The 12181-nt window shown below is 38.5% G+C and overlaps 1 protein-coding gene across 2 annotated transcripts in view; it reads left to right on the forward strand.

Moving 5' to 3' along the window:
- The window catches only part of LOC126189024 (probable Dol-P-Man:Man(7)GlcNAc(2)-PP-Dol alpha-1,6-mannosyltransferase), a 156790-nt gene that overhangs the window by 96977 nt on the left and 47632 nt on the right, over positions 1-12181 (forward strand). The gene's annotated exons all lie outside the window — the stretch shown is intronic.

Genomic DNA, 12181 nt, shown 5'->3' on the forward strand with positions numbered 1-12181 from the left:
AGTATGCTAAAGAAATCATTTGTTTGACAGCAGTTACTTTTCTTTGTGACACACATAATTAGAAAGCTGTTTTTATTATACCATGTCCATACTTTATGATCTGCATTTCTTCAAATATTCATTTATTTGTGTTTTGTTATCTGATTATTGACCATCTGCCTTAAGCAAGATTAAGCGTTTCTCAAACCTTTTTAGGAGACATGCGGGAATTACTCATCAACTTCTCACCTTTTCACCACATATGTCAGCCTGTTGACTTCATGTCTCCTGTTTCTCCCCATTTTCATTTATACATATTTTTTGACACTTCTTTCTCCATTTTCTCTTCGTCAGCCTACTGACCTCATATTTACCTTTAGATTTGGTGTGATCCTCACACCACTTCAACACATCTCCTTTAATTAATATTAAAACGCTTTGGCTTGCCTCTAATGGCATCACATTGTATCTCTCTTTACCTTCAGACAACCTTTTTCCCAACTGGAAATTATTAATTTATGCAGAGTCTATTGATTCAGATTTTAGGAAATTCCAGCTTTAATAATTTCTCTTAATGCAAAGTGTTCTGTGTTCTTAGGTACTAACTCTTTTTACAGATCTTATTTATTGCTTATTTACTTTATCCATGCTTTTTCTGTTATTGGTGCTCAAAAGTTACTCATTGTTATTTTAACCTTTAGAATTCACTCCTGCAATTTACTTGTCACATTCTTTTGTAAGTCATCATTTGGGTATCGTCATGTTCAGGAATCATTCTGATTCACTAGGAAGACATCACAGACTAATAGCATATGTACAGCATGAAGACATATATTACTTACTTACTATCATAGGACAGAAGAAGGGAATGAAACTTGAAAGGGATAAAGTTTCATCCAGCTGGGACCACACAGTACGACAAACCATCTATCCGCCAAAGAGTGGCAGACTCCTACAGTAGCTAGTTGCTGTCCTTTATAACTGCTTCAGATCTACAATATTTTGTAGACTTAGTTCTTTCTTACTCTTTGGGTATTCCAAGCAGTATGTGTTTGTATGAGGTTTACTTATTACCCTGAATGGTCCTTGATAAACACGCATAAAGTTCTTTGTTTCCACTGAAATTTTCTTAGATTTTTCTTTAGTTTTGACTAACACTAGCTCACCAATGCTAAAACTAGTGGGGAAGCTTTTGCATAATGCGTTCTTTTTCTGTCCAAGGCTCTTTTATATATGTTTGCCCTAGCTTGTTCCTTCTTCTCATCTAAAGAGCTCTGAGTTAGGTCTGAAAAATCAACAGTGCTTGAAATGATGATATGTGGTTCCTGATTAAACATTAGTTTACAAGGAGCAAAGCCTGTGGCATCGTGTTTAAGATTATTGATAATTTCTTCAAAATGTTTTATATGATCGGCCCAAGTGAAATGCTTTGTGGCACTGTATGTTCTACACAGTCTGCTTAACTCAAGCACAACTCTTCTGCTCATATTCCCCTGCGAAAAATATGCTGAGATCCTTATATGGCAAATTATGCTCTTTTCAAGACATACCTTAAATTTTTCAGATACAAATTGAGGGCCATTATCTGATAGGATATTCTTTGACTTGCCAACCTTTACAAAATAGTCCTTTTCTATTTTCTCTACAAGCATTTTGGCATTAACTCTCTTTATCGGATACAGTTCAATGTGTTTGCTAAAAATGTCAGTCACCACAAAAATATGGGTACATCCTCCTTTAGATGTCGGGAGGGAGTCAAGAAGATCGGCTGCACATAATCCAGCGGTTCATTTAGTTCTACATGGTGCATATCTCCCTGCACTATACTATTTACCACATGTACCCTTTGAAAAATAACAGGATGCTAGACTTCTTGCTACTCTATGATGAGTGTTATCAAAAATGACTTTCTCACTTAATTTAGAAATGCATTTCTTGGCCCCAAAATGGCCATATCATAGATGCATGTAATCTATTAGCAGATCCACATGTTGTGAAGGAAAACATATTTTCCTTTCTGCTGAATCTAACTTTCTTCTTTAGAATAAAATTCCTTTATGTAAGCAATAGTATTGTGCTGCTTTTGGATAATTAGGAACTCCTAAATGGCTTTTGACTATCCTTAACTGATCGTCATCATTCTGCTCCCGTCTTAAGTTTTTAAATATTTTCTGCAAGGCATTCTCCTCCTTGAGCTCATGTATGGTCAACATTCTTACTTCATTCCTATCTGCTAAGGGAATTTCTGATTCCCTGCATAACTCAACACTTACTGCTAGCCCATCTGTCACCAGATTGTTATAGCTCTATTATGAGGGCATTTGAAAAGTCCGTGCAAAGTCTTAGGGATGGTACCACCAGCACATATTGAGGTCATGTTTAGTTAGTGGCATCTTTGGAAAGAACGCACACCAAGTTTCAGCCATATTGGTGTATTTATTTGTGTTTGGCATTCGTGTGAATCAAGGAAGTCGAGCGATTGTCAAAAAATGGATGAAAAAGAATTTCCTGTGGTGATTAAACATTACTTTATTGAAGGCTGAGCCTCAGGAGACTAAAGAGAAGCTTGATAAACATTATGGTGACTCTACAACTTCAGTTATAACAGCTTGTAAATGGTTTCAAAATTCTCGGAGTGGCTGCATGGGCACTCCCTGTGGAGGTTACGACTCCAGAAATCATTGATAAAATCCATGATATTGTGATGGATGACAGATGAGTTAAGGTGTGTGAGATTGCGAATGCTGTGGGAATCTTGAATGAACAGGTACATAATATTTTGCATAAACATTTGGACATGACAAAGCTATCCACAAGGTGGGTTCCGCAATTGCTCACGCTTGACCAAAAACGGAATAGTGTGAAGTGTTACAAGGATGGTTTGCAGCTGTTCAGGAAGAATCTGCAGGACTTTAAGCATCGTTTCGTCACTGTGGATGAAACATGGATACATTACTATACTCCTGAGACCGAACAACATTCTAAACAATGAGTTACCAAGGGAAAATCTGCACCAAAAAAGGCAAAGACCATTCCTTCGTCCAGAAAGGTTATGGTGACTGTCTTTTGGGATTCACAAGGGATAATCCTCATCGACTATCTGGAAAAGGGTAACACTATCACAGGTGCATATTATTCATAATTATTGGACCGTTTGAAAACTGAACTGCAAGAAAAACTCCGGCATTTGGACCGCAAAAAATTCCTTTTCCATCACGACAATGCACCAGCACACACCTCAGCAGTTGTGGTCGCAAAATCAATGGAAATAGGATTCCAACTCATTTCACTTCCCCCCTGTTCTCCAGACTTGGCTCCCTCAGACTACTATTTGTTCCCCAATTTGAAGAAATGGCTGGCAGGACAAAGATTTTATTCAAACAAGGAGGGGATTGCAGCAACTAATAGCTATTTTGCAGACTTGGACAATTCCTATTATTTGGAAGGGATCAACAAATTAGAACAGTGTTGGATGAAGTCTAAAAGGAGACTATGTCGAAAAATAAAAAAGGTTAACCCAAACAAGTAAGTACTTTTTATTTTTGCACGGACTTTTCAAATGCTGCTCATATTTATTGGGTTCATATTGTGCTGTAATTACAACTTTCTAGCATTAATATAACAGATACTTAATCTGCAACAAATAAGGACATTTTTGTTCCAAATTTAGTTTTCAGTAAATTTCTCGAAAACTATTAGAGGTAGCTTAGTTGGATTACATAGTTAATGTTTTTATACTAAACTGAAGCTTCATATAGATTTTCATATTTCTTTGTCTAATATTTAGCACCTTCAGTTTTTCATAAAAACATGAATTCAGACTAAAATTATGTTCAAATCAACTTGATACTTGTACCAGTTAATTTTGACATACATTTGCACATTCTGAGGAATTTTTGGCTTCCTAACTTTATTATTTAGTGCCAATTTTTTTTCTTGAAAGCATGTATTTAGGGAAAGGTATTCATCTTATCAATCAGAGATTTGACAGTTTAAACATTAATATACTAAAGCACATGCTCACAAAATTAGGAAAAGCAACTTTAACTTTTAATTTCATTCTTAAATTATGGTGCAATACTTCTGTGCTATGCACAGATGTGCTATGGTGGTGTGATGCTAGTAGCAGTGAACGGGGGTAAGTCCTGGCACACTCACTTGCCTCTGTATTTCTCAAATGATAAAGCGCTTGTTTCGCCACAACTCTGTGACAATATTTGTGACAGTAACCACTTTTTGTTGATTTTGCAATTTCCCTGCTACAACATGATGGCCAATTACCACATTGCCAGTTGTATGCCTCTACTGTCGTCTTTTTGCCCTGATCTATCCGACTGTATTCATGAGGTTGTGGGAGATGTCTCGAATGTATTCACCCGGGCCATTGGAACTGCTGCTCCCCTTTCTGCAAGCTGCCCTCTGCCACTGGCCATTGCCACGGTGGAGTAAAAACATTGCAACACGTATTCGAGGTCACCAAAGAGTGCTGTAATGTCTCAAGTGACATCCTTCACAGACCACTCAACTCACTTTTAAGCAACTTTGCACTAAGGCTTGCTATTTCATTAAACACGGTAAGAAGGAATGCTGGGAGTGGTATGTCTCCTCTCTGGGAACATAAACCTCTTCATACATAGTTCATACCAAGCTCTGTAGCTTCTGCCTCCCCCTCCCCTCCCCCAAAGGTCAACACTTCTGGACTCCCTCTCTCCCCCCCCCCCCCCCCCCTCCCTGCCCCAAAGATCAACAACTGTACCAGGTCTCGTCATTTACGTTTTCAGACACATCCGTTGTTGTTGAACACCAAGCGACCCACTTCAAGACAGTGTCTGTGTCCTCTTCTTACCTGTCTACCTTTTGATTGCTTAAATGTCAAGTTGAAGACATCTCTGTATCTTTCAGTCCCCTGCCTTGCCAAATTGTATAATGAACCTTACACTGACTGGGAATCGTGTCAGTTTATTGCCTTGTCACAGTGTACTGTCCTAGGCCCTGATTCAGTTCAATGACCACTTGCGTTCCGCTTTGGGATACCCAAGAAGAGTGTATGAAGATGCTACCCGTCGTGATGAACAAACCCAAACCAGGGAATATAACACAAATAATAATGCAGAGACAGATGGGGATGTCGAAGAACCTTCACAACCTGAGTTTGACGACGGATGGGAGGTGCCGCTGTCGCACTTGCCAGCGCACATACTCGGAGTTGGAGAATCATCCGCTGCGAGTGCGTCCCCATTGGGGGCCCCTTTAGAAAGTGACTCGAGCCCACCTCTGTAATAATTTAAATAGTCTGTAATTGTAATCACTAGGTACAAAATTGAATCAACAACCTTAAAATTTGTGTGATTTATCATGTAACTGATATTTAACTGATTTTGTTTTAGTACTCATGTGGAGGACCCCACACTTCTTATTGTTCAGTGTTAATGACCACTTTTGACATCATGCAGAAATCTTGTCCAAATCATATTATGATTTATTTTGATTTTCTAATGTCTTTACTAGATGGTAAATACATCATCATCTGCAAAACTTTAAGAGGGCTGCTGTTCTAAATTGTGTATATAGATTAAGAACAACAGGGGGCCTATAACGCTTTCTTAGGAAATCCCAGATATAACTTTACTACAGTTACTGTTACTTGTAACATTTCTGACAGCAAATCATGAATCCTGTTATACAGAAGACACTCAAACCTCCAGCTGCCAGTGAGTCAGACCGGTACCACACTCCAATACAGTATAGGTTATGTTATGTGCTGTTGTTCAGGAGAATGGTAATTAATAAGTAATACCTGATCTACAGAGAACATGAAACACACAACTGTGAGTGTTGTGTCATGTAGAGCTCCTGTGGGGAAGTCAGTAGAGTGTTAGTTTGTCATACCAAGCATCCTGGGTTCGAGCCTTGGTCATCCCAGTTTTTACGCTCTAGTACATGCATTGAAGCATTGTTTGGAGTTAATAGCCATGTTCTATTGGCAGTCCGCTTTTGCGGACTGCATTTGAAGCCTCACAGAATAAACATAAAAAATTGTAACAGGAGAATGAAGAAACAATTGCATTACTCATGTGGAAGTATTAATAGTGATAACAATAATAATAATAATAATAGTGATATTATAAGAAGAAGAAGAAGAATAATACAATTATTACTGTTAATACTTCCACAGGTGTGATGCAATTGTTTCTTTATTCTTCTGTTCTGATTGTGTGAGTTTATTCTGTGAAATGGCAAATGTACACATTTCAAATAAATGAAGCCAAAGCAGACCACCAATGGAACATTGCTATAAACTCCAAACAGTCCTTTTACATGTCAGGAATATGTTGTCCCACATAAGAGTTTCACACAGGATGCTTGGTACAACAAACTAACACTCTACCAACTTCCCCAGTGGAGTTCTACATGACAGACACTCACTCACTGTTATGTTGTTGTTGTGGCTTTTCCTGTGTAGTGCCAGGGTTACTTATTACTCACTGTCAACGCATGTTCTCCTGAACAACAGCACATAGCTTCAATTATATCACAGTTTTAGTTGAAATTCTTTCAATATACAACATTTTGTATCGATCTGACTGACTGATGTCTGGAGTTTCGATTGTGAGATGATGCTCCATGGGCATACAATTTGATTAGAAGTCACTTACAAGGAACAGCGTCAAAATCCTTCTGGAATTCTGGAAGTGTAGAATTGATTCAAGGTCCCCTTTCAATAGTTGTCATTACTGTGTGTGAATACAGAACCACTAGTATTTCACAAGAACAATATTTTCTGAATTCTTGCTGGTTGTGTGTCAACAGATTACTTTCTTTAAGATATTTTGTAATGTTGGAATACAGTACATGTTTCAAAATCCTACTACAAATCAAAGTCAGTGGTAGAAGTCTATAAATCAGTGAATTATTTCTACTATCTGAAAATCTTAACATTGTTTACCAGGTACATAATGTATAAGCAACAATTGTCCTGTAAATGGTAGCAAGGTTTCACCTATGACTGCTGTTTCACTTATATGTCCTGCACAAAATTTCTTATCCATTAGATCCAATATTTTTCTTATGACTTACAAGTTTTATCATGATAATTACCTGGCATTTGGAAAATGAATGCAACAGAAGAGTAACTGTAAATGATTTCTGCTCATATCTGTAAGCAAAATGTTGATTTCTTGAACAGAATATTTGTGCTGCAACAATCTTTTGCTGAAGCTTCCAGGCAGATTAAAACTTTGTACTCTAACAAGACTTAAAACTGGAGTGTTTGCCTTTCACAGGCAAGGAGTTTACTGCGTGAGCTATCCAAGCACCACTAACAACCATACCTCACAGCTTTACTTCTGTCAGTAATTCATCTCCTTCTTTCCAAACTTCACAAAAGTTCTCCTGCATACATTGCAGAAATAGCACTCCTCGAAGAAAGGATGTTATAGAAAAACAGTTTATCCATAGCCTAAAGGACTGTTTCGACAAAGAATCTTCACTCTGCAACTGAGTGCATGCTGAAACTTCCTGGCAGATGGTAGACTGAAATAGTGTGCCAGTTGGTATTTCAGTGTGGGATCTTTGCCTTTCATGGGCAAGTGCTCTACCAACTGAAGTATCCAAGCTTGATCAACTCTCCATCACAGAGGTATTAACAGAAGTAAAGCTTTGAGGGTAGGTTGAGACTCTCAAGCAGTAGAGAACTTGTCTGCCAAAGGCAAATGTCCTAGGTTCATGTCCCCATCTGGCACACAATTTTGATTTGCCAGGAAGTTTCACATCAGTCCACACTTCACCGCAAAGTGAAAATTCATTCTGGAAATCTTCTATTGCCAGTTGTTCTACTAGTCCAATGCACATACAAATGCTGAAAACGTGCAAAATTCCTGAGGATTTTGTATCTGTATTACACTTTGTCTTTGCACTTGGAGTTCTGCAATTGTTATTTAAAATTTTTTCATAATTTCTGTTGATTCAGTAACAGTATATTGCAAAACTGGATTGCTTTAAAATCATTATTATCTGTAGGAAGTAAGAAATTACTATTGGCATTTTCTTGACCAGCGAACACAGTCCCTTTCAGATGACTTCCAGTAACCTCATACATGAGTCTTTCAATAAGACCATAGAAAACCCAAGAGATGGTACTCATAGTATCTAAAGGGTTTGCTGGTATCAGGTGTCTTCTGTCACTGGAGGGCTGGTAATGTTGCAACATCATACATCATGTGTTTTCATTGTCCCAACTGACTGAAGCACCAAGCTGACATTTATTTCACTAAATGGAAAAAAGTGAATCTCGAGCATTGATTAAACACTTCTATTTAAAATGCCTAATACCAAAACAGATCAAAACTGAGTTGGATGGAGTTCACAGCACATCTGCTCCTGTTTTTGCAACTGTTTACAAATGACTTTAAATATGGTCACACATCCAAAAAAAGAGGATCAACACTTGGGACGTCCAATGGAAGTGACCACCCTTGAAATGATTGACAAAAGGCACTGTATGCTTTTGAGTGATCAAAAAATCAAAGCACAAGAAATAGTTGAGGCCACAGGCCTATCACAAGGTATAGGGCTTTCAATTTTTCATGAAAAAATGAGCGTGAAAAAAATCTAGACAAGATCAGTACTCTGCTTCCAGTGGACAATGAATGCAACCATGTGCTCAATGTTTTGGGCCTTTTCTGTCAAACTTCTGCTGTGTTTCTGCATCAACAAGTGACTGTGGACAAAAAAAAGGATACACTACTACACTCCAGGAACTATGGTACAATCAAAAGAGTCGGTTTTAAGGTGAACAGGCTCCAAAGAAAGCAAAGACAGTGAAATCGACTAGCAAGGTGACAGCTGACAGCCACAGTTTTTTGGGATGCATGTGGAGTCATCTACATCAATTACCTGAAAAAAGGACAAACAATAACTGGAGAATATTATGTTTTGTTACTGCGCTGGTTGAATGAAGAAATCAATGAAAATGTCTTCATTTGAGGAAGAAAGGGAGGTCCTCTTCCATTATGACAGTGCACAGGTGCACACCTGCACAGTTTCAATGGCAAAAGTTATGGAATTAAAGTTAAAGTTATTGCAACATCCAATTTCCAAACTTGAAAAAATTGATTGGTGCTTGATGGTTCACTTTGCCCAAATAGAGGCCTGTTTTGCAGACCTACTGAAATCCTACTTTTTGGACAGCTTGAAAAGTTAGAGCAATGATTGGAAAAGTGTATAGAGTTAAAAGGGCATTATATTGAAAAATAAAAAAGAAAGAAATTCCCAAAATAATAGTTCTTTCTTTTTCAACAGACTTACTGAACAATCCTCATGCCATACACCAGTTGGTGCTGATTGATTTATATCTGCACCAGAATCTCTGATGTTCCTACTATTACCACCACCATAATCATCATTGTCATCAAAAATGTTGGTATCCTACATTTAATATACCCTGAAGTCCACAAGTTGATGGTACGGGATACATTTGAACTAAAATCATTTATGATATCACTTTTCTCGCTGTTCATAACATTATAAAATAATCAGTCAGCTTCATGATTCTATATCACAACATTGAAATTTCGTAATTATTAGTAATAAATAATGATATGAATATAATAGAGGGAAACATTCCACGTGGGAAATCCAAAAACAAAGAAGCTGTAACTTACCAAACGAAAGTGTTGGTACGTTGATAGAGACAATAAAAACAATAAAAAACACACACACAAATTTCAAGCTTTCGCAACCCAAGGTTGCTTCGTCAGGAAAGAGGGAAGGAGAGGGAAAGACGAAAGGATGTAGGTTTTAAGGGAGAGGTTAAGGAGTCATTCCAATCCCGGGAGCAGAAAGACTTACCTTAGGGGGAAAAAAGGACAGGTATACACACGCAACCCCCCCCCCCCCCCCCACACACACACACACATATCCATCCACACATATACACACACAGGCAGACATATGTAAATGCCAAGTAATTTATTTCAAATAAATTTTTGCAAAAATAAATGAAAATCAGTAAAACAAAATGTTATTCCTGCTCTTCTGTTAACCCCGTATCAGCATAATCAAGAAATACAAATTCATGCACAGAAATGCAAGAAACCCACAGGCAAGTAAAACTACAAGGTGATTTTTTTCACCATGTTCAAACTCTAGGGACTGATCGATGAGAGGATACGGAACAAAAAATGTCTATATGAACTTACATCTGGAAATGCACAGTTTCCATGCTAGAGACCATTTATTCAGTCTTACATTGTTACAGAGACTGTGGTCTAGTATATGCTATACCATGCAGACACAGTTATAGTATGTGTTGAAAATGGTTTCCATGTGCCTCAATGCATTCGTGTACGTGACATAGCATGTTCTGTCTCACAAGTTCACATCAGCCAGGATGCATCCAACCAGTGTCAAAGGCAGCATGAATACACTGCTCCAGTGTCTCTACATCTGGAAATGGCTCTGCATACGAGATATTTTTGAGATGGCCCCATGACCAGAAATTGCACAGGTTGAGATCTGGTGAATGAGCAGGCCATGCAACTGGACCCTCTTGTCCAATCCATAAACCAGGGAAGACACAATTGAGATGCATCTGGACGTTAATGGTGAAGTGAGCTAGAGCACAATTATGTAGCAGCCACATAACTGTTTGAAACATCAATGACACTTCTTCCAGCAGGAGAGGCAAAGTCATCCACAAGAAATGCTGATAGTTTGGCCTGTTAGGCGATGTGGAAGGAAGCCTGATCCCAAAATACGGTCGCCAATTATCCCGGCCCATACATTCCGGCTGCATTGATGCTGATGATTCGCTGTCGCCATACCATTGGGGTTCTGTGTACTATTCCACAGGTGACTGCTATGAAAGTTGAAGATACTACTCCTCATAAAGGTGACCTCATCTGTGAATATTATGGATGGCACAAATCCCAGAATAATGGTTGCCTGGTGAATTAACCACTGACAAAACTGCTCCCAATGTGGAAAGTCTGTCACTAGTAAGTCCTGCACAAGCTGTAAGTGATAAGGGTAATAACAATTGTCATGGAGAATGTTCCACATGGTCATCTGGCTTACCCTGTACTGGCAGGCCAATTGCCTGGTACCGACATGGCAGTCACCTTCCACTGTGTTAATCACATTTTCCTCCAGGTCTGGTGTCTGAACATTTCGGGTATGTCCTTTATGATTTCCTGCTTCCTGAAACGATCGTATGTCAGACAAACGGCAAAACACTGTTGCAAACTTTGAATGCTGTGGTTGTTGTCGGTGGGGATAGGTCTCCTGATACAACCTTGCTGCTTGCCACCTGTTACCATTTGCCTTTCCGTAAGTGAACACTGTATTAGCAAGCTCTCGATTTGAATACTGAGCCATTATGTACATGCTGTATCACATCCACTACAAGGTGAGTCAGCAAGAGAAGTGAATTGGACACAACATCACCAATTACTATGGGAGAAGAGGGTGGTAGGAAATGATGTATGAGGAACAGTACCATCCTCTAGGAGAAAACCATGCATACTGTTACTGTGGCTACATGGTACAGCACGTATTAGGCCGAAGTCTCTGTAACAAAGTATGATTGAATAAATGGTCTCTAGCAAGGAAACCATGCACTTCCGGAGGTAAATTCATTAAACCTTTTTTTGTTTTCCATATCCTCTCATAGATCAATCCGTAGAGTTTGTACAAGGTGGAAAATTTACCCTATATGAGATGCCACAATTATGACAGAGACTCAGCTGATATCATCTCACATAGCCAAGTTTTAATCTACAGGCCATGTGGCTAGTAGGTGGTACATTTTGTCAACAAGTCACACTTGTCTCTCATTTGTATTGGAAACTCCTCATCTAAAGAGACTAGAGCATAGGGCTACTGGCATTTACCTGACATCTTGCACGAGAAATGGCTTTGTCCATCAGTGACGATGTGGTAGTCAACATGTTACAGGAGCCCACATTAAATGGACTTACCGCTAAAAAAATAGGGTATTAAAATAATGCTTGAATGTGCATTTATGGATATGAGAAATATAATCTGAGCAATAAGGCACCCTTTTCACATGAAAGTTTCCATCTGTGTGGCCAGTCAGAGAATGTAAAGATCTGGACCTCGTATGATAAAATACTGCATTTTTCATCCAATAAGATAGTTACAAGCTTTAGAATTTCATATAAAAGTAAAGATAATGTGATGA

This window comes from Schistocerca cancellata, chromosome 5 (genome assembly GCF_023864275.1).
Source record: "Schistocerca cancellata isolate TAMUIC-IGC-003103 chromosome 5, iqSchCanc2.1, whole genome shotgun sequence".
In the NCBI taxonomy this organism is placed as follows: domain Eukaryota; kingdom Metazoa; phylum Arthropoda; class Insecta; order Orthoptera; family Acrididae; genus Schistocerca; species Schistocerca cancellata.